Source organism: Rattus norvegicus, chromosome 3 (assembly GCF_036323735.1).
Source record: "Rattus norvegicus strain BN/NHsdMcwi chromosome 3, GRCr8, whole genome shotgun sequence".
In the NCBI taxonomy this organism is placed as follows: Eukaryota; Metazoa; Chordata; class Mammalia; order Rodentia; family Muridae; genus Rattus; species Rattus norvegicus.
Window position 1 is genome coordinate 74756457 of NC_086021.1, and position 27510 is coordinate 74783966.

At 44.5% G+C, this 27510-nt stretch overlaps 1 pseudogene; it reads left to right on the forward strand.

Annotated features, from left to right (window-relative positions):
* Window positions 1-3548: 3548 nt before the first annotated feature.
* On the forward strand, window positions 3549-27404 carry Cfl1-ps10 (cofilin 1, pseudogene 10; annotated as a pseudogene).
* The last annotated feature ends 106 nt before the right edge of the window (window positions 27405-27510 follow it).

Here is a 27510-nt window from a genome sequence, read left to right on the forward strand (position 1 = left end):
GCACCCCCAAGTTGCAGAGAGCCTCGACCTGCGTTTAGGGGGTTGTAGTGTGCGTGTGTGCGTGTGTGCGTGTGTGCGTGTGTGTGTGTGTGTGTGTGTGTGTGTGTGTGTGTGTGTGTGTGTCCTTTCACAGTGGCGGTCCGGGGATCCAAACATTCCTTTCAGCACTGAAGGGTTCTCCTCATTGTTGCTGCCTTTGTGCTCCAGTGTTGCCAACTTACCGGAATTCCAGACGTGGTTGCACAGCAGGGCTCAGGCTGACCACACTAGTCAGCCGCATTTGTGTAGGGGACCACGCAGCGTTAATCCCAGAGTATAGCAGAATGGGGAGGGGGACATAAGTGGATGGGGGATGACTAAGAGAACATGGTTCATCCTTCCTCACACATTTTCAATTTAAAAAGAAGAGAGAGAGAGAGAGAGAGAGAGAGAGAGAGAGAGAGAGAGAGAGAGAGAGAGAGAGAAACGCTATCCCAAAGCTATAGCAAATTTGTGGCCCTCGGTAAAGAGTCCTTGCCACACATGTACACATGTTTATCTCAGGTATTTATTCCTAAGGATGCTTGTGGCTAGATTTGGAGAATTACACCTATGGACCAATTTACTATGGGAAGGCCCACAGTAATTCAGTTGTGGTGTAAGCCAGCATCGCATCACTCCCTTTTGGTGCAAAAATGTAGTTCGTTTCATATTTCTCCCTCCGTGTGTGCATATGGACTTTCCATAGAACTCTTCCAGAACAGGATGGGGTAAACTGCTCAAAAGTGAGCTGTACTCAGTACAACTGGCTTCCTCAACATCCATCTTTTGTTATCTGTATTACTCTAACCATCCATCTTAATATCAAATTGTTAGAATCTCTAAGTATTCGTTTCTACCATAAAACAATTTCATGCTTCCTGCCATGGGCATGAGGTTGTACAGTCTCCTTGGGTAAAATTCAACTTCCATTGCTAAGAATCCAACCTGGAACTTTCCCCCGAGAGCTGCTCACCCAACTGACCACTGTACAGCTCCAGTTTAAACTCCACAGGACACAGCCTGAGCCATAGCTGCAGGACTTCAGAAAGGAGCATCACTGTCAACCCCAGGCCACTCCAGAAATCTAACCCTCCTGCTTCTCACGGCCAAATGCAACAGATCCTGAAACTCTATCACTTCCTCAATGTCATTGTCCTAGTCCCCAGCCTCTCTCACCTGCATTGTAGAAAGAACCTCGGGGTGTACTCCTTGCTCTCTACTCTTCCTGTTTTCCATTCAGGAGAGAACTGGGTTGGTTTTGTTGTTGTTGTTGTTGTTGTTGTTTTGCTGCTCTTGTTTTTTAACGACTGTCATATGTATGTTTATTTACTTGTTAGGGGAGGGGTGCATGCAGATGTCAGAGACTACATGAATAAGTCAGAGGACAATTTGTGAAGTGGGTTCTCTCCTTCCATCATGTGGGTTCTGTGACCCAAACTTGGATTGTCAAGTTTTTTGGCAAGCACCTTTACCTATCGATCCATCTGTCTGGCCTCTTTTATTACTATTATTATTGTTATTATTATTATTATTATTATTATTATTATTACTTTGTTTTGTTTTTGAGACGGAGCCTCATGCACCCATGTTGTCCTCACCACGTAGCTTACATAACAGTCCAGCCATATAGGCTCTGGGAGAGGAGTTGGAAAGCACGTAAGAATCGGGAGACCAAGGAGTCAGCTCTGAGATCTTGTCTTCCAGAAATGACAGAGAGCACTGTGACACTTTGCATACCTCAACAGAAGCTGAACAGTGGCAATACCAATAGATAGGCTGTCGTGGAAGGGAGCAATGTCACAGGCTCATACCCCTAGACAAAGGCAACTTCCAAGACTTCCAAGAGAGGGGAAATTAGTCATCTCTGGGGATGAGCCCACTGACAGATTATCCAAGCCCACAAGGTCAGCCCTGGAAGAATATTCATGACAGCAATGCTAGAGAGACTCAGCAGATTGCAACCGTGTGTTTGTGCGTTCGTTCATAGGTGTATGCAACAATACCAATTAAAGAAGAAACCATGGATTTGAAAGGGAGTTGGGGAGAGATATACACAGAGAGGGTTAGAGGAACGAGAGGGAAGGGAGAAATTATGCAGTTATATTTTAATTTTTTAAAATATCCAATACTTTAAAGTACTATCTGCTTCCCCAGCCATGTAGATCATGCTAAGAAACCTTGCACAGAACCAAAGGTTTTCAGAGTTGACTAACTTCATGGCAAGTCTCCAGATTCTAATTTCTAACCAGGGGTCTCCTTAACAACAGAGAGGTTAGAGAGCTTAAATGTGGCTCTTGAAAGAGAAAAAGGGGGCTGAGAGGTGGCTCAGGGATTAAGAGCACCGACTGCTCTTCCAGAGGTCCTGAGTTCAATTCCCAGCAACCACATGGTGGCTCACAACCATCTGTAATGGGATCTGATGCCCTCTTCTGGTGTGTCTGAAGACAGTGACTGTGTGTACAAATACATAAAATAAATACATAAATCTTAAAAAGAAAGAAAGAGAAAGAAGAAAGAAAGAAAGAAAAGAAAAAGACAAACAGAATCCATTTTAGTGGACAATAGAGATAGGAGGGAGGCTCATTGGTAAACAGAACAATTAGCACACCTGAAGCCCTGGGTTCAAAAGAGGAAAAAATAAAGTCCAGAAAGATATCAGCGGAGATCAAATCTGATGCAACAGGCCTGCGATCCCAGCTCTTGGGAAATAAACGCAAAGGGGTAACCAGAAGTTTGAGCCTAGCCTGGTCAATACATTAAGTGCCAGGCCAGTACTACATGTCAAATCCTGTCTAAAGAAATAAAATAATGAGAATGAAGTTCAACAATGGTTTACAAGTCAGGCCCAAAATGTATGGCACTCTTTGTTTTTAAGAATTTTTTTCCCTAATTACTTTAGACTTGACCCACTCAGGACCAGGTCTAAGCTGTGCTTGTTTGCAGTGGACAGCCAGGGCTGAGGAACCCTCGGCAAGACCTTAAGAAACAATGTGTGGAGCAGCCATATTTTCTGCACCAAAAACAAAGACCTTAGGTATAAGGATAGAATCTTCTTCTTTTGTGAATAAAGTTATTTGGAAAGTCTTGGCAAGTAGAGAACGGCTTTAATTAAATTTAACTAAAGGCACACACACCTTCAATCCCATCACTAAGAAGGCACAAGCAGGCATATTTCTGAGTTTGAAGCCAGCCTCAAATCAAGTCCCAGTATAGCCAAGGATAGCTACACAGGGAAACCTGTCTCCAAAAAAAATTAATATGATAATAATAATAATAATAATAATAATAATAATAATAATAGAACAAAATAAAATAAAAAGAGATAAAGTGTTTGCAAAGATTGAGAAAATCAGCATCCTAACAAGTCTAATTGACAGAAAAAAAATTGAGTAAAATTTGTCCACAAAGTACACTAACTATTTAATGATGTCACAGCGGCGCCTGAGTCTCCAGAGCCTAGAGAAACACCCGTGTTCTGATCCAGCCAGTGCTGCAAGCAGCTGAACAGGAAGATTTCACAATGCGGTATGAAGGGAAGAAGTCCAGCAAAAATGTCCAGCTTCCTAGCCTTTAAATTCCTCTGCTGGCAGCAGCCGGCAGGTAAGAATGGGGGGGGGGGGGAATATCAAACTAGATAATGACTCTTGGAGGGCAGTGGACCAACAAGCTTTCAGCTGCTCCAAACCTTCTTTATCTCAGAAACCATGATTCCACCAAGCTCTGTAATAAAGACTATCTCGACAAAGATCAGGATTCATATATGACCCATGAAGGAAAATCAATGGGGACGTTTACGTCAGAGTCATAGTTACACGCAAATGTAACCTTCCATGCTCATGTTTGGGGGTATACAACAGGATTGAGCCAAGGTTCTCCTCAAAAACGAAAAACAAAAACATGAACCAAAAAAAACCCCCAGGTCTCTTATTCATCATCGGGTCCCCAGAACTTGACACATGGCTTCCTTCAATAAATATTTGGCGAATGGATGAATGAAATTAAACAGGAAATACACTGCATTTGGCTTCTGGCATTTCACCCAAGTTAGTCTAAATGCTGGACTGAACTTACAGGGCACACCACCTGCTGAGAGGATCTTGCCATCTTAAGTGCCAGGAGAAGTACTATCCAAGCGTTTCAGAGTGTTTGCTTCTCCGTGGCAACCAACACTTGCCTTTAGGGCCCACAGTTAAGTTCTCAGTGTGCACTAGAGCTCGGCAGCTTTTCTCCACCGTCCCTAGGGACAATTGGCAGAGACCCTTTCAGCTGTCACAATTAGGGGATTCGCCTGTCTCTAGTGAGTAGAGGCCAAGAGTGCTGATAAACATTTTACAGTAGAAAGGACAGTGCAGCCCGGGAGGTGATTATCTGTCCCTAAATGGTGTAAGATCAAGAAACTCTGAAATACACCAACTCTTTAAGAATTTGACACTGGGGCTGGAGAGATGGCTCAGCGGTTAAGAGCACCGACTGCTCTTCCAGAGGTCCTGAGTTCAATTCCCAGCAACCACATGGTGGCTCACAAACCATCTGTAATGGGATTTCATGCCCTCTTCTGGTGTGCATGAAGACAGCAACAGTGTACTTATATATAATAAGTGAATAAATCTTAAAAAAAAAAAAAGAATTTGACACTGTGCTGGAGGTGCTCATGCAACCCTGTAATTCCAGCACCACAGGGGCCAAGGTGGAAGGGTTGCTATGAGGTAAGCTCAGGCTACATAGTGAGACTCGAAAACAAATGAACAAAATCTTTGACAATGAAGTGTTCGAGCTGTATTTCAGACATCTTTTTTTTTTTTTTTAATCAAGAATGAAATCTCCAGGGGCCGGAGAGATGGATCAACAGTTAAAAGCACGAGCTGCTCTCCCAGAGGACCCAGGTCCAATCTCCAGCACGCACATGGGGGCTCACAACCTTCTGTAACTTCAGCTCCAAAGGACCTGAATCCTTTTTCTGAATACCTGGCCTGCATGGGATGCACAATACATCCAAGCAAAATACCACGCACACATTCTTTTTTAATTTAAGAAAATTTTTTAATTGTTTGAAAAAGAACAAAATCATAGGGGCATGGGGAAATAAGCGGGTGAGAGGCCCTGAGAGGAACCCCAGCAGCTACCTAAAAACACCAGTGAAGAGGCTGGAGAGGAAAAGCAGCAGGGAGAAACAACAGCTCAGGGGTTCCCTGAGAGATCCTGTCGCAGGGGAATGGGCAGGATGCCTGACATCCTTCGCTGGTCTACGCGGACATTTAGAGAATTGTGCATGCGCATACTCACACACACAAAATTATAGCAAAAGAAAAATATCAAAATCACAGACTGCGTTTGTTATCTATCCTTTCATGTCGTTTTATTATTATTTATTTACATTTTAACAGTGCTGGCTTTGAACCTAGGACTTCTTCCTTGACAGACACACACTCTGTTGCTGAGTCCTCCCAGCCCTCATCCATCTTCTAGTAAGAAGAAAAAAGAACTGGGCAAAGGATTGGAATTCTGTAGCCCAAAGTCAAGCCAGTCATGGTGTAACATGTCTGTTAACGCAGCATATACTATGGGTAAGGCAGTAAGGTTTGTAGCTAATGAGCCAGCTCCAGCTAGATAATGAGTTGCAGAAACAAAACAAAACAAACACAAACCTTAAAAGTATCAAAGCCCACTCAGAAGAAACAGAAGCCAGACTTGGTGGAATGTGCTTCTAGTCCCCACAACTCAAGAGTTCATGAGTTCCAGGCCAGCAAGACAGGTAGAATATTGGAGTAATCCAAGATGGCGACCTTGATCTTTGTTGATAAGGACAAGGAAGAACCATGCACCCATGTGGCTTCTAAGAGGGGTTGGAGCTGGGACCCACTGTTAAATGAGGAATCATAGATTTCAACAGGAGTTGGCAAAATGTTCAAGGATCCCCCAGCCTTGCCTAAAGCAGGCAGGAGGCTTTGGAAACTGTCAAAAGAGCTACGGGGATGTTGATTGCCCAGAAAAGAAAATGTTCTTTCCCTTCAGTCCTCTTGTTTTGAGAGTTTGACCTGCCTGAAGTGCACTGCACACAGCCATCTCCTTGAATGGAGTACCTCTCAAGATCTTCAGTGCTGGAGAGAAGACTGGAGGGGTTGTTAAGCTTCTCCCCCTTTCACCCGGGAAGAAGCCATTCCCAGGTGGGACGCTAGCTTGTTGCAGTCTCCTTCCAGCATCTCTAAATAGGTGTGATATAATTTATAGGCCTCAGCACAAAGAAATAAGGAACAACGGTGGCCAGGCCGGGCCAAAAAGGCATTTCAAAATGGAGATGACAAATCTGTCCTCACACACATTATCATTATTTAGACAAAGACTAAACAAGAAAAGCAGTTCTTTCTCTTCCCCTCTGTGGGCAAGTAGCTGCTATATTCCCTCTCAGACCCCAGGGCAACTGTTTCCTCCTGTGTCACGGAAACTCCACCCGTTCCAGAAAAGCCTCTCTCCATGCCCTGGCCCTGTCACAGCAAATGCCACCACCAGGATTCTCCTGCAAAACAGAAGTCCTTTGGATCCGTCCTTACTTTACCCCATAAACTTTATGCTCCTCAAGGTCTTTATTTTGTTGAAGCAGGGTCTCATATGGCCTAGAATAGTCTTGAATTCCCTCTACACCCAAAGATGACTGAACTTCTGGTCTTCCTTTCCCTACATTCCAAGGGTTGGAATCACAAGTGTGTACCCTTATGTGGGTTAACTAAACCTTTAAAATCCAGAATCAATTTATGGGAAGCAAAATACAGACAACATCCTGATATCCCTACTCCCAGGTTAGCCTAATACTAACCTCTTACATTCATCAAATTTAATATTAATCATTATTCACTACAATCCATACTGGGAGCAAACTTGCTTAGTTTCCTTTTTTCTTTTCTCAGAACCCCAAGAGGCCACATTGCGTCTAGTCATGTTTGCTCATGTTTGCTTAGGCCTCTCTTGTTTTGACAGTCTCTCAGACATCCCTTGTTTTTGATGACCAGCACAGTTTTGAGGTATACAGGTCAGGTATTTTGTATAATGTTCCTGAACTGGGATTAGGCCTTTGTTTTTCTTATGACTACGCTGGCGACCTGCAAAGGGCCAGGCACTCAGGTAAAATGCCTTGCTTTTCCCGTTGAATCAAAAACACACTGCAGCAGCATGAGCTGTGACCAGTCGAGTTGCTGTTACCTTGATAGCCTGGCCAAGGTGGGGTTTGTCTGACTTCTCTGCCACTGGTTCCTTCCACTCCCTTTACATTCTCCACATTGTTTGCTTGTTTTTGTTTTTTGAGGTAGGGTTTCTCTGTGTAGCCCTGGCTGTCCTGGAACTCGCTCGGTTGACCAGGTTGGCCTTCAAGTTGCTCCTGCCTCTGCCTCCCGAGTGCTGGGATTAAAGGCATGCTGCACCATGTCAGACTTGTTTTTATTGTTTTGAGCCAGTTTTTACATAGCCGGGGCTGTCCTCGAACCTGCTACTTAACCAAAGGCAACCTTGAATTCCCAATCCTCCATCCTTTCACTTGCCGTGTGCTAGACTAAAGGAAGGTGCCACGTGCCCAATACATCCTATACCCCTTAAAGGAAGTTGGGATGTGCCGTCCACACTGACCAAGCTGTTCCAGCTCCTTAAAAGATAGAGTTGTGGGTTGGGGATTTAGCTCAGTGGTAGAGCGCTTGCCTAGCAAGCACAAGGCCCTGGGTTCGGTCCCCAGCTCCGAAAAAAAGAAAAAAAAAAAAAAGATAGAGTTGTTAGTTTGTTCCTATTTATTTATTCAATCATTTGTTTATTTTAGAATAGAATCATGGGTGTTGTACTGGCTGGTTTTGTGTGTCAACTTGCTGGAGTTATCACAGAGAAAGGAGCCTCCCTTGAGGAAATGCCTCCATGAGATCCAGCTGTACGGCATTTTCTTAATTAGTGATCAAGGGTGGGAGGGTCTGTTGTGGGTGGTGGCCTCCTTGGGCTGGTAGTCCTGGGTTCTATAAGAAAGCCAGTTAAGCAAGCCAGGGGAAGAAGTCCAGTAAGCAGCACTCCTCCATGGTCTCTGTATCAGCTCCTGCGTCCAGGTTCCTACCCTGTGTGAGTTCCTGGCCTGACTTCCTTTGGTGATGAGCAGCAATGTGGAAGTGTAAGCCGAATAAACCCTTTTCTCCCCAACTTGCTTCTTGGTCATGATGTTTTGTGCAGGAATAGAAACCCTGACTAAGACAGGTGCTTAATTTGTATTGTGTTCACCTTAGGGTTTTATTGCTGTCGATGGGGGCCATTTCTATTCAAACCACCTCAACATTACCAACAAGATTTATTGATCGAACGCTTGCTAGCTGCGATTTTGCTTGATGTCCGATAAAACTTTTAGCTCGGGGCTAGTGAGACAGTTCATCCAGTAGCATAAGCCTAGAGGACCCCATGCAAAGATGAAGGGAGAGAACCAGATCCCTCACACACAACGCCGCAGCGTATGCTCCCCACCCAGAGTGTACCTCTAGCCTCCCAACGTCACGCACACGCATGGACTAAACCTCTGAAACTGTAAGCCAGCCCCAATTAAATATTTTCCTTTATAATAGTTGCCACGATTGTGGTGTCTCTTCCCAGCAAATAAAACTCAAACTAGGACAACATATTGCCCAAGAAAATCCTTTATTATCTTAGGCTGGTAGAGCCTGCCTAGTGACAGTATGAGATTCTCCTCCAGGACGGAAAGGGTTGCTAGGCTTGTTTATATAAAAATCAAAATGGCCAGGCACATGGGGTGGCAGACGCCTTTAATCTCAGCACTGGGAGGCAGAGGAAGGCAGATCTCTGAGTCACTGCAAAGTGACTTCCAGGACAGCCAGTATTGCACAGTTGAAACTATGTCTTGAACAATAAAACAAAGCAAACATCAATTGGGAAGTGGAGCCTGGTGGCCTTTGGGAGGTAGAGGCAAGAGGATCAGAAATCTAAGGTCATCCTGGCTATGGAACAATTTCATAGCTACCCTAGACTATAGAAGACCCTCTCTAAATTAGAAGTAAAAGGAGAAGGAGGAAGAGGGAGAAAAGGAGGAGGAAGGAGAAGAGGAGGTGGAAGAGTAATGTTGCACATAGTCCCCACTACTTTGGATACAAGATATGAAGTTCACTTGAGCCTAGGGGTTTGAAGCCAACCTGGGTAACAGCAAAACTTCATCTTAAGAGTAACAGAACCAGCAATTATAAGGCAATCAATAATGTTGAATAATTTAAAAAAAAACTAAGAAATAACTTTCAAAATACACCCAACACAATAAAGCTAATATGTACCAATTTTTAAAGTTGGCACAGAATGTGGTGGTATCCACCTGAGATCCCAGCACTTGAAAGATGGTGGCACAGCAGGTCAGTGGAGGCCTTCAGATCTGCCCATCCACCCAGACAAGCACTTACCCAAACACTTGAGATGCAGAGACAAGAGGATCTCTGAGTTCAGGGCAAGTCTGGTCTATAGAGCCGGTTCCAGGACAGCCTGGGCTATACAGGGAAGCCTTGTCTAGAAAAACAAACAAGTCTAAAAGACAGAAGCACAAAGATGAAGACTTTAAAGCAGGTTTGAAGCCAGCCTGGGATAAGTAAGTTGGGTACCACACTAGAAGAAAGAAAAAAAAAAAACCTATAAACACAGTATTAGCTCTCCTTCGTGGAGAGCCTACGACTATGAGCTTGGCACAGCATGTCCAATTCTCTGTACAGCAGTGCTGTGAAGTAGGTATCAGGTACTCCTATGTTACAGATAAGGAAACTAAGCTCTGTGAGCTGAGGTGATTCCCACCCGCACAAGATTATACAATTAGATAGTTGCCAACCTGGAACTTAAGCCCAATAAGAACAGCTCTGGAGTGTTTAAACTTAGACTTTCTCTGAAAACAGATCTATGATCAAAAGACAGGGGTATGCAATTAATATCAGAAGTAATTCCCAGGCGGGAGGGGTGAGATCACAGGCAAAGAGGAAGGGGAAAGGCTGTGGAGAAGTGCGTTATCAAGAGTGCTCCATCCAGGGGTTGGGGATTTGGCTCAGTGGTAGAGCGCTTGCCTAGCAACCTCAAGGCCCTGGGGTCGGTCCCCAGCTCCGGGGGGGGGGGGGGGGGGGGGAAGAGTGCTCCATCCTGAGGGAGACGGAGAATGCCCTCAGAGTCGCCCATCCACCCGGACACTCCCATCTTGGATTAGTCGGGACATTAAAGTGATGCAAGCTGCTATGCTTACTGAGCTCACCCTGTTTACAGCCATAGAGAACTTCTAGGGCTGAGGGTCCACGGGCTCAATGCTTCCAGGATGGGGAACGGAAAGTCTCATGAGAAACTGAGTGAGCTCTCAGCCCTGTGTGACTCACTTCTTCTAAATGTGAATGTATTTCATGATAGTTTTCAAAATCTCACGTGCTAACATTACCACCAAAATAAGCGTTTAAGTGTTAGATGGTTGTCAGAGTCCAGGTAACAGATACAAGTTTTTCAAAATCTCAAATTCTCCATTGGAAACATAAAATCTCCACAAACTGACTGCAATATGCCCTCTTATTGCTGAAAATCTTTAGTAGCATGTGCATCTTTAAATGCCCTACTGTGTTTGAATGGATTGCAAGACAATATTTCTATGACATATTATAAAAGGGATAAATATTAATTTGCATATATACTTTACAGATTATACAAGCCAGGCAGTAGTGGTGCATGCCTTTAATCCCAGCACTAGGGAAGCAGAGGCAGGTGGGTCTCTGATTTCAAAGCTAGCCTGGTCTACAGAGTGGGTTTCAGGACAGCGAAGGCCACAGAGAGAAACCCTGTCTCAAAACAAAACAAAACAAAACATAACAAAACAAAACAAAACAAACAAAAAACCCAAAAACAACAACAAAAGTGCAAAGGAAAAAAATATACATGCCGTCAACATGAAGTTGACTACAAGTTAATATTTAACCTTAATAATACCTCAACTTTAAAGGTATGATAGCCTAAACAGAAAAGGTTTTCTTTTATTATTATCACACTAAAAATAAAATATCATGTACCATTAGCAGCAAAGAAGAGCCAAGCATGGTGATGCACACCTGTAATTCCAATGCTGAGGAGGCTGGGGCAGGGGGATTGTCATGAGTTTGAGGTCACCCTGGGCTACATGGCAAGTACACCCAAACAGCCTGAACTACATGGTAAGATTGATCTCCAATAAAGTGTTCAGGTAGCAGAGACACAGAGATAACTTCCTCCCAGTGGACCACACTGACCTCAACCAATATGGGCAGTGACAGAGGGGCTTTTTTTTTTTTTTTTTGCTAAGAGCCTTAGAAATGCGCCTTGTTATAACTAACTTACTTCATACATAACTGTACTCAGGATACAGGATAAGACTCGGTTAGCAGATTGCTTGGACTCCTATCACCAGTAAACAAATGAAAGAATAAATAAATACTCCATTTTAGCTTAAGGAACTGTAGTCAACATCCTTGGCTTTTCAGATCGTCACACTGGAGGGGCTTTAGAACACAGGCTCAAGAAACAAGCCCTGCAAATTCCTCTGTTCCAGCACAGCCCTCGGAGTAGGTGGATAAAGATTAGCTTATTTCCAACCTACGTGCCTTTCCTCCCAGCCTGGGAGCTGGCTGGTTTTCATCTGCCTTTCTGTCTTCCATTCCCAGCCAAAACAGCTTGCCTCCTGTGTGCCTTCTTGCTCATAAAGCCCTTCTGTCAGTAATCAGACAAGTGCCCCCCAATACCAGAGAGAAGAATGAGTATTAAAACCAAAGCATTACAAATTCAGTCTTAAAACAGCTTTTTATCTTGCATTTTTAAATTAACATACAAAATAGCAGATGTCCTTGTAGCAGTGTGATAGATACATCTTTGTTTTGATAGATTCTGAGCACCGACACTACTTACACATTTTTTTCTTTTTTAGTTTTTATTGCATTTATTCATTTATTTGTATGTTGGGGGGGACATGAGCTACAGAATGCATGTGGAGCTCAGAGAACAGCCTGCAGGAGCAGGTTCTCCTTCTCCACCATGTAGGTCCTAGGAATCAAATTCAGGTCATCCACTCAACCATCTCACCAGCCTCCTTTCTTCTTCTTCTCCTTCTTCTTCTTCTTATTCTTCTTCTTCTTCTTCTTCTTCTTCTTCTTCTTCTTCTTCTTCTTCTTCTTCTTCTTCTTCTTCTTCTTCCTCTTCTTCCTCCTCCTCCTTCCTCCTCCTCTTCCTCTTCTTCCTCCTCCTCTTCACCTTCTTTTCTTCTTTCTCCTCTGCTTCCTTGTCCTTCCTTTCTCTCTTTCTTTAGGAACCAGGGTCCTATTAAATAGCCCAGTTTTCTTTTTGTAATAATGCCTAAGAAATAAGTAGCATGAACAAATCTGGTATGCATGTGTACGTGCACACACGCTTGTGCATATATGCATGAGTGTGCTGGAGAGAGAAAGGTGCACAAAATCAAAGCCAGGTTGGGCTCTATTCTCAAGGAATGCTCCCTGAGGAGTTTAGCCATCAGTGCGGCAGCGTAAATGGGGGACAGGGACGTAGATCAATGGGAGAAGGCTTGTGCCTGTGGCTCTGGGTTCAATACCCAGCACTAAAACAGCAACAACAACAGCAGATATTTTCACACTGACTAATAGTAGCAGATCGGTACCGGCTTCAGCAATGGAGGCATTATCTTCAACTTCAAAAGAGAAAGGCACTTGGCCACACTAGCCTGATGCTCTGGTTCAATCCCCAGAACCAACATGAAGGTGGAAGCAGAAAACCAACTACAAACTTGTTCTCTAACCTCTACCTGCCTTCCCCCACATGCATCAGGCTCAAACATACCAGGGAGGGGGAGGGGAGGAGGGGGGAGGGGGAGGAGGGGGGAGGAGCGGAGGAGGGGGGAGGGGAGGGGGGAGGAGGGGAGGAGGGAGGAGGAGGGGGAGGGGAGGAGGGGTAGGGGAGGAGGGGGAGGGGGAGGGGGAGGGGGAGGGGAGGAGGGGGGAGGGGAGGAGGGGGAGGGGGAGAAGGGAGAGGAGGGAATGAAGGGAGAGGAGGGAATGAAGGGAGAGAAGGGAGAGAAGGGAGAAAGAGGAGGAGAGTCACCCCTCATTTAAAAACAAAAACAAGGGGGCTGGAGAGATGGCTCAGCGGTTAAGAGCACTGACTGCTCTTCCAGAGGTCCTGAGTTCAAATCCCAGCAACCACATGGTGGCTCACAACCATCTGTAATGGGACCTGATGCCCTCTTCTGGTGTGTCTGAAGATAGTGACAGTGCATATATGTTAAATAAATAAATCTTTAAAAAAAATAAAAACAGGGGTTGAGGATTTGGCTCAGTGGTAGAGCGCTTGCCTAGGAAGCGCAAGGTCCTGGGTTCGATCCCCAGCCCCGAAAAAAAAGAAAAAAAAAGAAAAACAAAAACAAAACAAACAACTTCTTTTTGCAATAAGTGGAAACCATTAAAGAAAACCACAACCATTCAAAATACAGAGTTGTGGAGCCCAGGCCCAGTGCACTCATCTACAGAACAGCGTTCAGAGAACTTTGCAGAAGAGCGTAAGAGCCGGAGGATCAAGGAATTGGCCGTGAAACTGTCTCTTAGTGAGGTTAGACGGGATTCCCGAGATGTGTCGCCAACACGACTGCCTAAGCATGAGCTGACCAAGAGAAGCAACAGACCTGCTAGGAGGGAGGCCTACACAAAGAACTACAGGAAGAAAGAGACGCTCAGAGTGCCCGGGGACAGCAAGTGGTCATCCAGTACCAAGTGGTCAGCCCTGAAGTGTACATACAAGTAACGTTGTACAGACTGAGCGGGTTATATTTTGGAATACATATATGTATGTGTATATGATGCATATGTGTATGGTGTATGTGTGTATGTGTCTTTGTGTATATGTATCTGTATTTGTATATGCATGTAATAACAATCAATGAAAAAAAATTGGCCATGGATCTGAAAGAAGAGGGGCATATGGGAGTTTTTTAATGTTTTTTTTTAAAGCTAGGCAAGGTGGCTCACACCCATAATCTCAGCACCTAGGGTGTGAGACAGGTGGATTATCACATTTTCAAAGCTAACATGGGCTACATAGTAAGTTCCAATGAGACCTTCTCTCACAACTAAGTCAAAATAAAAAAAAAAAATCTTACAAGAAATATAAACAGTGTTTCACAGAGTACACAAGTCCTGAGGGACCTTTCAGATGGTTGAGGTCATTAGGCTCTGCCTAGAATGGCTAGGCTTACTTTCCTGATTATCCAGGTGTCCTCTCTTCCTCTGTGTGTGTGTGTGTATGTGTGTGTGTGTGTGTGTGTGTATGTGTGTGTGTGTGTGTATCTGGCTTTGGAGGGAGGGGGTGCTTACAGCCTACTAAAGCAACATAGACTGATAAACATCAGGCTCACTGTATTCACACCAGTTAGTTGCTCTAGAAGTCTAGAAGTACAGAGAAGAAACATAGTATCCTTTAGCCTTTAGTCAGGGAAATATTGGAGAAGACTATTGTCGGCTGAATATAAGTAACTCATGGGGAAAAAAGAGGAGCATAATAATCGTTTGGGTAGTCTATTTACTTCTCCACAGCCTAGGTAACAAAGTACTTTTTGAGGAAGTGGGGATGGTTTGTTTCTTTGAGACAGGGTATCATGTGGATTAAGCTGTCCTCCAGCTCTCTATGTAGCTGAATTGCTAAACTGTCTAATATTTCTGCCTCTGTCTCCCCAAAGTTGGGATGCAGACTCGCATGACCACACCCAACTGTAATAGGTATTTTTATCCACTCAGAATCTCCTTGTCCTAAATTATGCATAACTAACTTATTATCTTGAAGATATTTTTGGAGAGTACTATCATGAAAGATCTCAAAAATATTTTATTGATAAAGCTACTTAAGAGAGCTTAAGCTGGGTGTGGTGGTACATTCTTAAAATTCCTCCACCTTGGAGGCTGAAGCAGGAAAATTCAAAGTTTGAGACCAGCCAGGCACTATGATTCTGGATGCTAAGAGACTGCAAAAACAGAACAGGTTGGTGAAGTTGGGGGACATCAGACTATACCTTGACAAGGTAGCAAAAGTTTTTTGTTTTTTGTTTTTTTGTTTTTAAGATTTATTTATTTCAGGGTTGGGGATTTAGCTCAGTGGTAGAGCATTTGCCTAGTAAGCGCAAGACCCTGGGTTTGGTTCTCAGCTCCGAAAAAAAAGAAAAAAAAAAGATTTATTTATTTCATGTATGTGGGTACATTGTCACTGCCTTCAGATACCAGAAGAGGGCATGAGATCCCATGACAGATGGTTGCGAGCCACCATGTGGTTGCTGGGAATTGAACTCAGGACCTCTGGAAGAGCAGTCGGTGCTCTTAACCACCGAGCCATCTCCAGCCCCTGCAAAAGTTTTAATGAGTGAAGATTCCTCAAAGATGCTAAACCAAGGGGACAGTCTGAACAGAGGAGGGACGTGTAAGCTGTAATGGGTATTTTTATCCACTCAGAATCACCCTCCAGAGAGGGTGCTGGACACAAGACATCCCTACACTACAGTTAAAGAAATTTTTGAACCAACCTAGGCCACACAGCCCATACCAGGCTAACCAGGACTATTTATCAAGACCTTGCCTGAAAGAAAAAATGATTGGGGAGCTGGGGTTTTGGGCTAAATGTACAACATATACTTAGTATGCACAAGAGCCTGGGCTCGATCTCTTCTCCCACTGCCATTACCAAAAAAGGAATGACTAGGGCAAAGAATGTGAGTGGTCTACTTCTTGACCCTGTATTGTAAGTCACAGATCATTAGTAATCCCAGCATCGATTAACAACAGCACTTCAGTTCTCATTCAACACCGCCTTCTGCAGCTTGGTGAAGTCTATAAACCAGTAGGCCAAAGTACAAAAACGAGAAATTATACAATCCAGCCAGACATGGTGGCACAAGCCCACGATCTCAGCTATTTGAAAGAGTCACGAGTTCAAGGCCTGCGAGGATTGCAGAGTGAGTTTAAAGCCAGCCTGGGCAACTTGGTGCGATTCTATCTCAGAATAAAAATAAATACAAAAATGACTGAGGACATGGTTCAGTAGTAGGACCCTCACCCACGAGGCCGTGGTTTCCTACCCCAACACTAGCTCTCTCTTCTCTCCCTTCCCTGAAATGAAACATGATACATGTGTAGGCTCTGGCATGACTCAATGGTAGAGCTTATATTACATGCAAGGTTTGGATAGGTACTCAGGAAAACTTCAGCAGGGCATAGTGGCACACACTTACAGTCTGAACCCTTGGAAGGCTTAGACAGAAGAATTACCAAGCTGGAAGTCCCCCTGGGCTACAGTGGGAGACTCTGTACTAAAAAGAAAACAGTTTTTAAGGAGGATGCATCTGGGTTGGATTGATCAATGACCGTACTATTGGTGGTCTAAATAAAATGCACAGAAACGTCTATGGTCTTACTAAGATGTGCTTCTCTGCCCACCGCTAGCCTACTTTATGACTGTATTTTTGTCTCTTCAGTTAATAAGAATGTGCTGGTCCCCAGAAATCCTATATGATAGCCAAAGTAGGTGACCTGTGTCTGTGGTCCAAAGGTTGTGAGCCTCCCAGCTTGGTGGTCACTGAATAGTCAATTTTTTACCCCTTTGCCAAGGTGTTTTCTTAGAAATCTTTCCAGAAAAATCATCCCTTAGCAAAGAGTAAAGCCCAACCCTTGGACCCTGGGATGATTAAGGTAACTGTTTTACTTGGTGATAAACCATGGAGGAAGTTAGAGAAGAAAATGTTTAGCTCCTGCTGCTGCCTTTTGTACACATTGCAAGTTTGCTGGGCTTTAAGACTCCGGGAACAATCATGGCTGTAGGGCTCCAATGTCAAGCTGGGCAGTGCTTCACAGGGGAGCCTTGGAAAGAAAGGGGATAATCAGTGCCCCCAAGACGTCCCACTATTAGAGCCAATACACTCGTATCAAGAAACTGTCTAAAGTCCAGTTCGATTCCTCAAGCTGGGTCATCCTGGCAATAAAACCCAGGCTACTTCCTTGTGACTCGGTCTCTTTATCTGCAAATTGGGATGCATTCAGTTACCTACAAGGGTTTTGTGAGAATTAATAGTTAACACACATCAGTTACTAGTTAGTATCCAAGGCTCTGATTTATGTACAGGAGTCTTCTAAAAAAAAAAAAAAAACCAAACCCAAATACCCCCTTTTCTCATCCTACCCTCCGTGTCCTTCAGAACCCACGTCTATCAATCACCCCATAGTCCACCATAGAGCATAAAGTTATATTTTTGTGGATGTTCTTTGCTGAACACCATTTACTGGGCCCCAAGATGTTCTTTGTGCACTGAGAACCTCAGGCTTTAGCAGCAAAAAGGCCAGTGCTGCTGAACAGACTAGAACTCTGTTACCAGAGGGAACCAGGCACTGGGAGTGGTGGCGCATCCCTGTAATTCCAGGAACTCAGGAGCTGAGGAAGAAGGTACTGATGTCAGCCCAGCTCCCAAGTCTCCTTGTGCTCAGAGTTTGGAGTAGTGTTGCTTCTGAAAACATCAGGATGATCTCTCTCTCTCTCTCTCTCTCTCTCTCTCTCTCTCTCTCTCTCTCTTTCTCTCTCTCTCCCCCTCCTCCCTCCACTCCTTTTCCCTCCCCTTCTTCCCTCCTTTTTCTCTCTCTCTGGAAAGCCCAGCATACCCTCCCCCCCAAAAAAATTATGCTAAGGCTTCTATTCTTCCAAGGAAAGGATTCCCCTGGACTCTTAAGAATTCTCAAGATCCCTTTAGGACATAGAATAAGGCTGGGGTATTACAGACATCAGGGATGAGCATGGTGACAGACACAACTGCGGTCTACCTGGAGCTGAACGATGAAGACCCATGTGTGTGACAGGGGCCTCCATGGGCACTGCATTGTGCATATACACACACGCAAGCAAATCCACTATACACATAACATAAATGAATCTTTTTTTCAAAAATGTCTAGGGATATATTTCACACAGTAGAGCACTGGCCCAGTATGTGCAAAGGCCTGGGTTCAGCTTTCAGGACCAAATTATAAGACCACAAAGCAGAGAGTCAAACTGACACCCAGGCTCGACATCAGAGCGGTTCAGTCCAGATGTCCGTGAACCGGAAGATAATGATTCATAAACCCTTCTAGGTGGTTCTACACTGGGTACAGATGGAGAACCTGGTGCCGGAAATGACGCATTAATAACTTCATAGAACCACACAGACAAGACAATGAAAGGAAGGATTTGAAGTCAGTTGCACCTGTAGTCATTTAGTATAAGCTCGTTTCTGGCTTTAATATGAGATGTACTTAAAGAAGGTTTCCTGGGTCAAGTCAATTTTTCCCATTCCAGAAAAATTGATTTAACTCTGTTCTCACCCATACATTAATTTAAAAAAAAAAGTATTCCTGTTTGGCTGTTTGTTTGGTCTTTGTTTTTGTTTTTCAAGAAAGGGTTTCTCTGAGTTGCCCTTTCTGTCTTGGAACGCACTCTGTAGACCAGGCTGGTCTTAAAATCCGAGATCTGCCTGCCTCTGCCTTCTGAGTACTGGGATTAAAGGGGTACCACCACCCAGCAAAAGAAGGAATTCTTACTCTTTCCACGTGGTTTAGTTGGGTTTGTTTTTGCTTTTAAGGTATTTTCTTATTATTTTAAACGTAAATACACTGAAGGCAGAAATCCAGACAAACGGTGAAAGATGCTCCCTTCAGAGCACAGCTCAACAATAAAGCACTTGCCTAATACGCACAGAACCTGGGGCCAAGATCAAACCTGAACTCCTTAATTAGTTATAAGGCGTTGATAATGTAACTAACACATTAGAATCTTAGTAAATGCCCCGTTAACAATTTACTAAAAGTAGTGGGGGGTGGTAGAAAGTAGCTGGGGTGTTTCTTAGAGAAACTTCATTCTGAGACCCAGTACTTTGCTGCCCAGCTCTGTAAGCGACCCCACATCAGCCTCATTGCCCAAGAGGAAGGAAGGAGCTTAAGACCGTTTACGCAATGTCCCCTACATTCTGAGACAACAGAAAATGGCAAAACAAGGCTTGCAGCCAGATCTGGGTGATCCAACGTCTAGGTCCCTCCCCACGAAGTTCGAGGGTCACTCTACCTCTCCGGCAGGCAACAGGACAAAACATCTTGTCTGCATTCACAGTCCTATTTCACTCAAATCCCATTCTCAGGCAGGATTCTCCAACTCTAAGGCCTCTGTGAGCAATATGAATTAGTTAACGTGTATCATATCTAAGAAAAAAAAAAACATTGTTCTCCTATAAAATTTGGCTACTACTCAGCTTCAGCTGTCCTTGTCTAGGAAATAGTAACCCTCAAGTTAACAGTTTCTAATAGCTTTTGTCTTTGGGTCTTTGGGGGTTGTCCATTTTTGAGACAACTCTCATGTGGCCCAGGATAGCCCAAACTTATGTACCTGAAGTCTGGAGAAATGGCTCAGCAGTTAAGAGCACTGGCTGCACTTCCAGAGGATCTAGGTTCAATTCCCAGCAGCCACATGGCAGCTCACAACTGTTTGTTAACTCAGGCTCCAAAGGACCTGACCCCCCTCACACAGACACACCTGCAGGCGAAACACTGATGCGTGTAAAAAAATTTTTTTTAATAATTATTTATTTATTTTATGTATGTGAGTACATTGTAGCCGTCCTCAGACACACCAGAGGAGGGCATCACATCCCTTTACAGATGGTTGTGAGTCACCATGTGGTTGCTGGGAATTGAACTCAGGACCTCTGGAAGAGCAGTCAGTGTTCTTTACCACTGAGCCATCTCTCCGCCCCCCCCCACCCTGTAAGATTTTTTTTTAATTATGTAACTGAGATGACTTTGAACTCCAGAGCTTCCCCTTATACTTCTTTCTTTTTTTAAAAAAGATTTATTTATTTTTATATATAAGTACACTGTTGCTGTCTTCAGACATACCAGAAGAGGGTATCGGATCTCATTACGGATGGTTGTGAGCCACCATGTGATTGCTGGAATTTGAACTCAGGACCTCTGGAAGAGCAGTCAGTGCTGTTAACCATTGAGCCATCTCTCCAGCCCTAACCATGGCTTCCTGAGCGCCAGACAAGGACTTAACCAACTGATTGACCCCCTACCTGTGGTTCCCTAGCTGTGTATTAAAAGAGAAATCTGTATCTTGGACAGAGACAAGCTCATTTTCAATGCTGATGATAAGTTTACTTGATTTTAAGTGCATCACATGAGATAACAATGAGCAGTTAGACTACATAATGTATAATTTGGGGGGGAAGAAACATTCTTTCAACATTCTTATCTTTTGCTTTCTGATAGACGTCATTTGACTTAGGTCTGGGTTAATGAACTTCTAGATAACGCCGGAAGAGAAGGACATGTCGTCCACAAGTCCCCAATAGAAAAAGGTTCAGCTCCTTGATTACCCAGTATCATTCTAAATACCACAAAATAGAAAATCCCAGCATTTTTGACAGGAAAAGGCAGAAAGATAGCGAGCTTAAAACCAGACTAGCCATCGTACCCAGACTGTCTCAGAACTAAAAGCAAACATCAAAGGCAAATCTAAATTAAAACCAACTCGTGACTGCCTGCGAGACGGCTCAGCTGAGAAAGACGGCTGCTGCCCAGCTTGAGGGTCTGAGTTTGATTCCTCTAACCCACAAGGTAGAAAGAGAGATGACACCTACATGGTGTCCTCTAATCTAATAAATGTTTTGTTCTATTTCATTTTATTTTAGGTCTCACTGTGTAGCTCTGACTAGCCTCAAACTCACAGAGATCCATCTGCCTCCATTTCCCCTGTGCTGAGTTTGTTTGCTTGTTTGTTTGTTTGTTTGGTTGGTTTTTATTTTTTGAGACAGGGTTTCTCTTTGTGGCCCTGGCTGTCCTGGAATTCGCTTGGTAGACCAGGCTGACCTCCAACTCACAGAGATCTGCCTGCCTTTGCCTCCCAAGTGCTGGGAATAAAGGCATGCCCGGCCCAAAGATTTAACTAAGTAAAATAATTTAAAATAATACTAAGGTAAAAGTTCTCTTATCTATACCAAAACAAAGAGTATAATCCCGGATTGAACATCGCTTTTTGTTTACTCCCCAAAATGACAATTTAAATAAAAAGCCCTTAGGTTGAATAATAGCAAAGAGAAAAAAAAATTCCTATTTTCTAAGCTCTCTCTTTAGCACTGGCTTTCAGATCTCTGCGGTGTTGATAGGGCTGGAATGTGGCTGCAGTCTGGAATCCACTCAGTGCCTGTACTGGAGTACAGAATTTGTCAAAGTAGCCCCTACGGCCAGTCGTCAATGGAAACGGGGTTTGTCATTTACCCTCTGGCCTCAGTCAGTTCTAAGCATCCCTGGTGTCTTGGTTTGATTGGTGGCATCTAATTCCCATTAGGAACTATAGAATTCTCCATATAATTTTCTGCTTTCCCCTCACAGATCTATATCACATTTAAAAACATAGTATGGGCTAGAGAGATGGCTCAGCGGTTAAGAGCACTGACTGGCCTTCCAGAGGTCCTGAGTTCAATTCCCAGCAACCACATGGTGGCTCACGACCATCTGTAATGGGATCTGATGCTCTCTTCTGGTGTGTTTGAAGACAAGATCATATATCTTTTTTAAAAAATAAAAAAATTAAAGCATAGTATATTTGAAGTTTCCCACCTTCAATTATTTTAGGCACCTCATCGTCATCTGTAAAGACCTGGCTTTCAGATATGTCCGCTGAAAGTCCAAATGAGTGAAAATAAGAACAGAATGTTTGAGATGTCGGTTTCTTGTTAAACTGCTACCTACTACAGTGACTTCTTTAAGTGAAGGGAGAGCTGTGCTCCTACAGAAGCAGCAGCTTTAGGAGTCTGTGCGAAGGCCTATGTGAAGCCAAATCTGTCCTGAGAGCAAGGAGCTGCTTGTATGGCAAAGAGTCTGTAAAGCCAGAACTTTAAACAGTGTCAAATCCACACGCACGTTCTTTAAGGAACGGTGGTTTCAGCTGCACATTAGTGGCTGCTCCGTCTTGACACGCTGAGCTGAGTTCTCAGAGTCTTCACATGTCTTAAACCAAGGAGGAGAGGGCAGACAATGTTCATAGGCACCAAGTCACCATGGCCGGACATGTCGAACTTAATATGGTCTCCAGCTACTGCTCTGGTTCCTGGTTACTTTCTTTTCCTTAACCAAGGCCCAGAAGCCATACATGAGGGTAGAACAGGGAACTCAGCCACATGCCGGGATGGAGAGACTTATGGACGCCTCACGAGTGGGCCACCTGGACTCACAGCTCAGCTCCCACCCATCCTTTAAAAAGCCTGCCACCGGGTTGAATGGTGCCCCCTCTCTAGGACCTGCTCCTACCACACAAGACCTCTGCTCACCCACCATCTCTTAAACTCACACACCTATGAACCTGTTACCAATCCTTACTTTCTGAAACCTCATTTTTCTCTGTGGTCTGCAACATTTATTCTTCCAGTTCACAAGACAAGAACTGAGAGCCAGCGACTCAGTGGACGTTTCTCGTGGGTGTGAGCTTGCAGCATTCTGAGTTAAGCCCGTCTAAGGCTTGGAAGCCCTGGCCTTTTTCCTGCTTCAGTCTTCCCTGGGAGTACCAAAAGTTTTACAGTAAAAACATCTTAACCTCTCCCACAGCCCTGCCAAGGTCAGAGGACAACTTCCAGGAGTCAGTCAGTTCTCTCCTTCTACCATGTGGGTTCTGGAGGTGACACTCAGGTTCAGGCCTGACAGCAAACACTGTTACCTACTGAGCTGTCCTGTCAGGTCACCTGAATGACACTTAGCTGGAAGCCTTCTGAGATACCCATGTCCGCGCTCTTGAGTGAGCTTCTCTGTCTCTCTCTGTCTCTCTCTCTGTCTCTCTCTCTGTCCGTCTCTCCATCTCTTCATCTCTCCTTCTCCCTATGTCTCTCTTTCCCTCTTCTTCTCCTCCCTGTGTGTCTGTGTCTGTGTGTCTATATATGCTTGTCTGTGTATGTGTCTGTGTGTGTTTCTGTCTATGTGTACACCTCTGTGAGAGCCCAGAGGTCAGTCCTTAGCATCCTTTCTTAGTGTTCTCCACCTTTTCTTTTTTAGCAGTGTCTCTCACTGAACCTATAGGCTGGCTGGCCAACAAGTTCAGGGGATCCATCTGTCTCTGCCCTCCCAGCTCTGGTATGCTGCCGTATCTAAGTCCTATGTGGGTGTCATCAACCTGAACTCAGGGCCTCATGCTTGTGTAGCAAATACTTTACTCTGAGATTATTTCCCCCGCCCTCCTGAGTGCCTTTTTTCATTTTTAATAAATTCCAGCTCTGTTTCATACTGCCTCGTCCTGAAATTCTTTTCTCTGTTGAAGCCAAAGATCTAACTTTATGTGACATGAGGCCCCTAAAAGATGAAATGAACTCTTGGGGCTACCGTAGCATGGAGCTGCACCTCTGACCCTGCTGCGCATGCACCAAAACCTCCGAGCCAAATAAATCCCTCCTCTGTAAGTTGTTTTCCCTTAAGGGGATGTGGTTGTTGTTGTTGTGGTGGTGGTGGTGGTTGTTGTTATTCTTTATTGTACTTACTTTAATTTTAGTCAAATGTATTTCTGTGTGAGAGAGACAAAGCTTTATACAATGATTTGCAGCATTTAATAAAAAGGTATATACACACGTTTTATATGGGGAGGGTGGTATTACACAGGTTCTCCTAGGGTACAAAGACAGCATCAGATCCCCTGGAGCTGGAGTTACAGGAAGTGGTGAGCCTCCTAATATTGGTGCTGAGAACCAAGTTTGGGACTTCTGCAAGAGCAACATGTGATCTCTCTGGTGAGCTGTCTCTCCAGCCCCCACTGTTGTGAGGCAGGGTCTCCTGTGTTGCAATCTGACCTTGAACAACTTCCTGTGTAGATGAGGATGGCTTAGAACTTTTCCCTTTAGTTTTTAGCAAATGTGAGTGTGCGTGCGTGCATGTGTGTGCGCGTGCATGTATGTTTGTGCATGTGTGTGCGTGCGTGCGGGAGCATGTATGTGTGTGTACATGTGTGGGTGTGTGCATACATGTGTGCGTGTGCGTGTGTGTGCGTGTGTGGTGTGTGTGCTTGTGTGTGTGTTTGTGTATGTGTGTGCATGTGTGCGTGTATGTGTGTGTGCGTGTGTGTGCATGTGTGTGCTTGTATGTGTGTTTGTGTGTGTGTATGTAAAAAGAGACAAAGAAAGCTTAATATAATGATTTGTTATGTTTTATAAAAATAGTCAGGGTTTGTTGCAGTGTGTTTTGTTTTATTTAGTCCTTGCATGCAGGTGGTATACATAAACATGCTCATATGCACATCAGTCAAAATAAATAAATAATTTTTAAAAACAGAAAGGAGATGGAGAAAGAGAAGAGGGAGGGAAGGGATCTCTGAGTCAATGGTAGGAATAGGTCTAGAAATTTTCTTTTTAAATTGCAGTGTGTGTGTGTGTGTGTGTGTGTGTGTGTGTGCGCGCGCGCGAGCGCGCGCGTGCGTGCGTGCATGTGTGTGTGCGTGCGTGCGTGTGTACATGGCTTTGGAGGTCACGGGACAGTTTGAGGGAGTCAGCTCTCTTCTTCCAGCACGTGGCTTTCTGGCATTGGACTCCGTGGCACAGTCATCGGGTTTGGCAGCAAGAACCCTTACCCACTGAATGATCTCTCCAGCCCTACAGCCATTTGAAATGTAAAATAAGCCAGATTTTCTACAGAAGATCTAGATTCTATAAAATCTATAAACCTGCCTCTAAGGATCCCGTATTTTCCATGTCATTCGTAGGTTCAATCAAAACTGTAAAAGGTGGGGATCGTGGCAGAAGATCAAAGAAGAAGCGGGTGGTAGGCTGTGGTCCGTTCTACATCAATAGCGTGGAGCCGCTACCTCCTCCTAGTTCTTGATAAAAACTCATTAATTCCAACTCCCTCCTGTGCTAACATTCACTTCAAGAAAAATATGCTTGGACCTGCCTCGCACCTACGTGACTTTCACGCAGCGAGGAGCAGAAGTGTAGAAACAGCCTGGAATAGCTCTGCTGAGTTCAGCATGTATCTGGCACCTCTGCCCCTCCTCCCGCCCACCTATGCAGTCCTTTCAAGGCCCCACAGAGGACTTATCGCCCTCTTTACTGCCTGAGGTGGAAGAAAGATCAGATAAGGGCGCATAAAAGGTTAGACTGACCAAACAAGGCACAAGCATCCACTCTGGGATGCTGGCAAAACGGAAACCTGTGAGGCCTCTGTTTTCCCATATGCTTTGAGCAAACAAGTCCAGAAGGCTGGACTTTTATCTGTTTTGTATCTTAAGTAAATTCGCTAATTTAGAGGACCTGGATTTCAAGCCAAGAGCAAGGACAGAGAGGCTCAGGATTTACGTAGCCGTTCCAAATCGCGAACCTCTCCGTAGCCATTGCTGCTCCCTTCTGTCCTTCAGTGTGGGTAAAGCGGGACCGTCAAGGTTTTATCTATAGCCTTTGTATAAGTCTCGGTAACTGAATCCAGAGTCCTCTGCATGCTAGACCAGAAGCATTCCACCACTGAGCTCCATCCCAGTCCTCAGTGCTCTTTGGGAGAGTGGGGTTCCAGACGACGTTTCTCTGTGTAGCCCCAGCCGTCCTGAAACTCACTCTGTAGACCAGGCTGGCCTTGAACTCAGAGATCCACCTGAGTGCTGGGATTAAAGGCGTATGCCCTCTCAAGTCAACTGACCTTGAGCTTGTGGCTGAACCTTTTGCCTCAACTCCCTGGGTGCTGGAATTGCAAAGGTGGACACCACACGCAGCCAATAGACATACTTTTAAACAAACAATAGTTCTTTAAAAAGGATTTATTTCTATTTTATGTGTATGAGGGATTTGCTTGCATTATGTATGTGCACCACGTATGTGCCTGGTGCTCTTGGAAAGCCAGAGAGGGTATAGGATCCTCTGGAGCGGTCCTCTGCAAGAGCAGCCCTTGCATTTAATTGCTGAGTCATCACTCCAGCTCAGCTCAGCAATTTTTTAAGCAAACTTTTTTTTAAAGATTTATTTATTTTTTATTTTTTATTTATTATATATTATATATATATATTATATATGGTGTAGCTGAAGACAGCTACACCAGAAGAGGGCATCAGATCACACTAAAGATGGTTGTGAGCCACCATGTGGTTGCTGGGGCTTGAAATTAGGACCTCTCGAAGAGCAGTCAGTGTGCTTAACCACTGAGCCATCTCTCCAGCCCAACATTTCTTTTTTAATCTAAGAAAAAGATACAGTCAATCATCGCAAGTATAGGCGATCATCCGTGGGTTTCCTTTTCAATAGGAACAGTACTCTGTAAAACGATTGTAAAGCCCAGTCAATACATAAAGCAGTAACAGAGTCGCTCATTATCACTGCTGTATCACGCACTGCACTGTGGCCATGTGAACTGTACTTTTTTTTTTTTTTTCACTAAATGGAGTCTCACTAGTTATCCCTGAATGGCCTGGGATTTTCTGGGAAGACCAGAGACTGGTCTCAAATTCACAGAGATCCACCTGTCTCTACTTGGGTGAAAAGTATAAACCACTACATCTGGCCTTCTCTCTTTCTTTTAGGACACTGTCTTACAGCCTTAAGCAGCCCAGATCGATATGGAACCTACTATGACCTTGAACCCCTGGTCCTCCTATTTCTACCTTCCTAGGATCACAGGTGTACAGCAGCGGGTCCTGTCTCGGTGGTGATGGGGATGGAATTCAGGACCTCTGCACTCTAACCAACAGAGTTACAGCTGTAGCCCCTAAGGCAGATACTAATCAAAGAGGACTATCCGGCCCTTCCCCCTTACTTCGTCCATGCTTATTCTATCCAACTTATGCTTAATGACAGTTGGGTCGCACAGCTGCACCAGCTCAGTTCTTCGGTGGATCTCTTTGCAGAAACAAGGCCTCAGGAGTAACTTTCTCTGATGGCGTTATCAAGGTGTTTAATGACTTAAAGGTATACCAGTGCTCTGAGAGGAAGCGGAAGACCACAAGAAGGACCGAGCACAAGAAGAGCATCATCCCAAAGGAAGGCACGGAGAGCCTAAGATGTGATGTAGGATGAACTGCAGATGACCACACACTACCTGGGTCAAGATGCTGCCAAACAAGGACTGCCACTATGCTGTCTATCATGCAACCTATGAGACCAAGGAGAACAAGAAAGAAGACCTGATGTTCATATTCTGGGCCCCCTGAAGAGCTCTCCTTAAGAGCAAAATAGTCGGTGCCAGCTCCAAGGACGCCATCAGGTATTGCGCATGAATTATGAGAAAACTGCTAAGAAGAGGTCAAAGACCACTGGACCCTGGCAGAAAACCTATGTAGCAGTCAGCACTGTCCTCTCCCTGAAGGGCAAACCTATGAGCCCCCTTTAGGTCCTCCCTGAAACATCTTGCAACCCCAGGCCTCCTCTTCTCACGCCCCACCCCCACCTCCATGCCCAGTGTTGCCGACTACCCCTTTCCTGGGCAGGCAGAGATC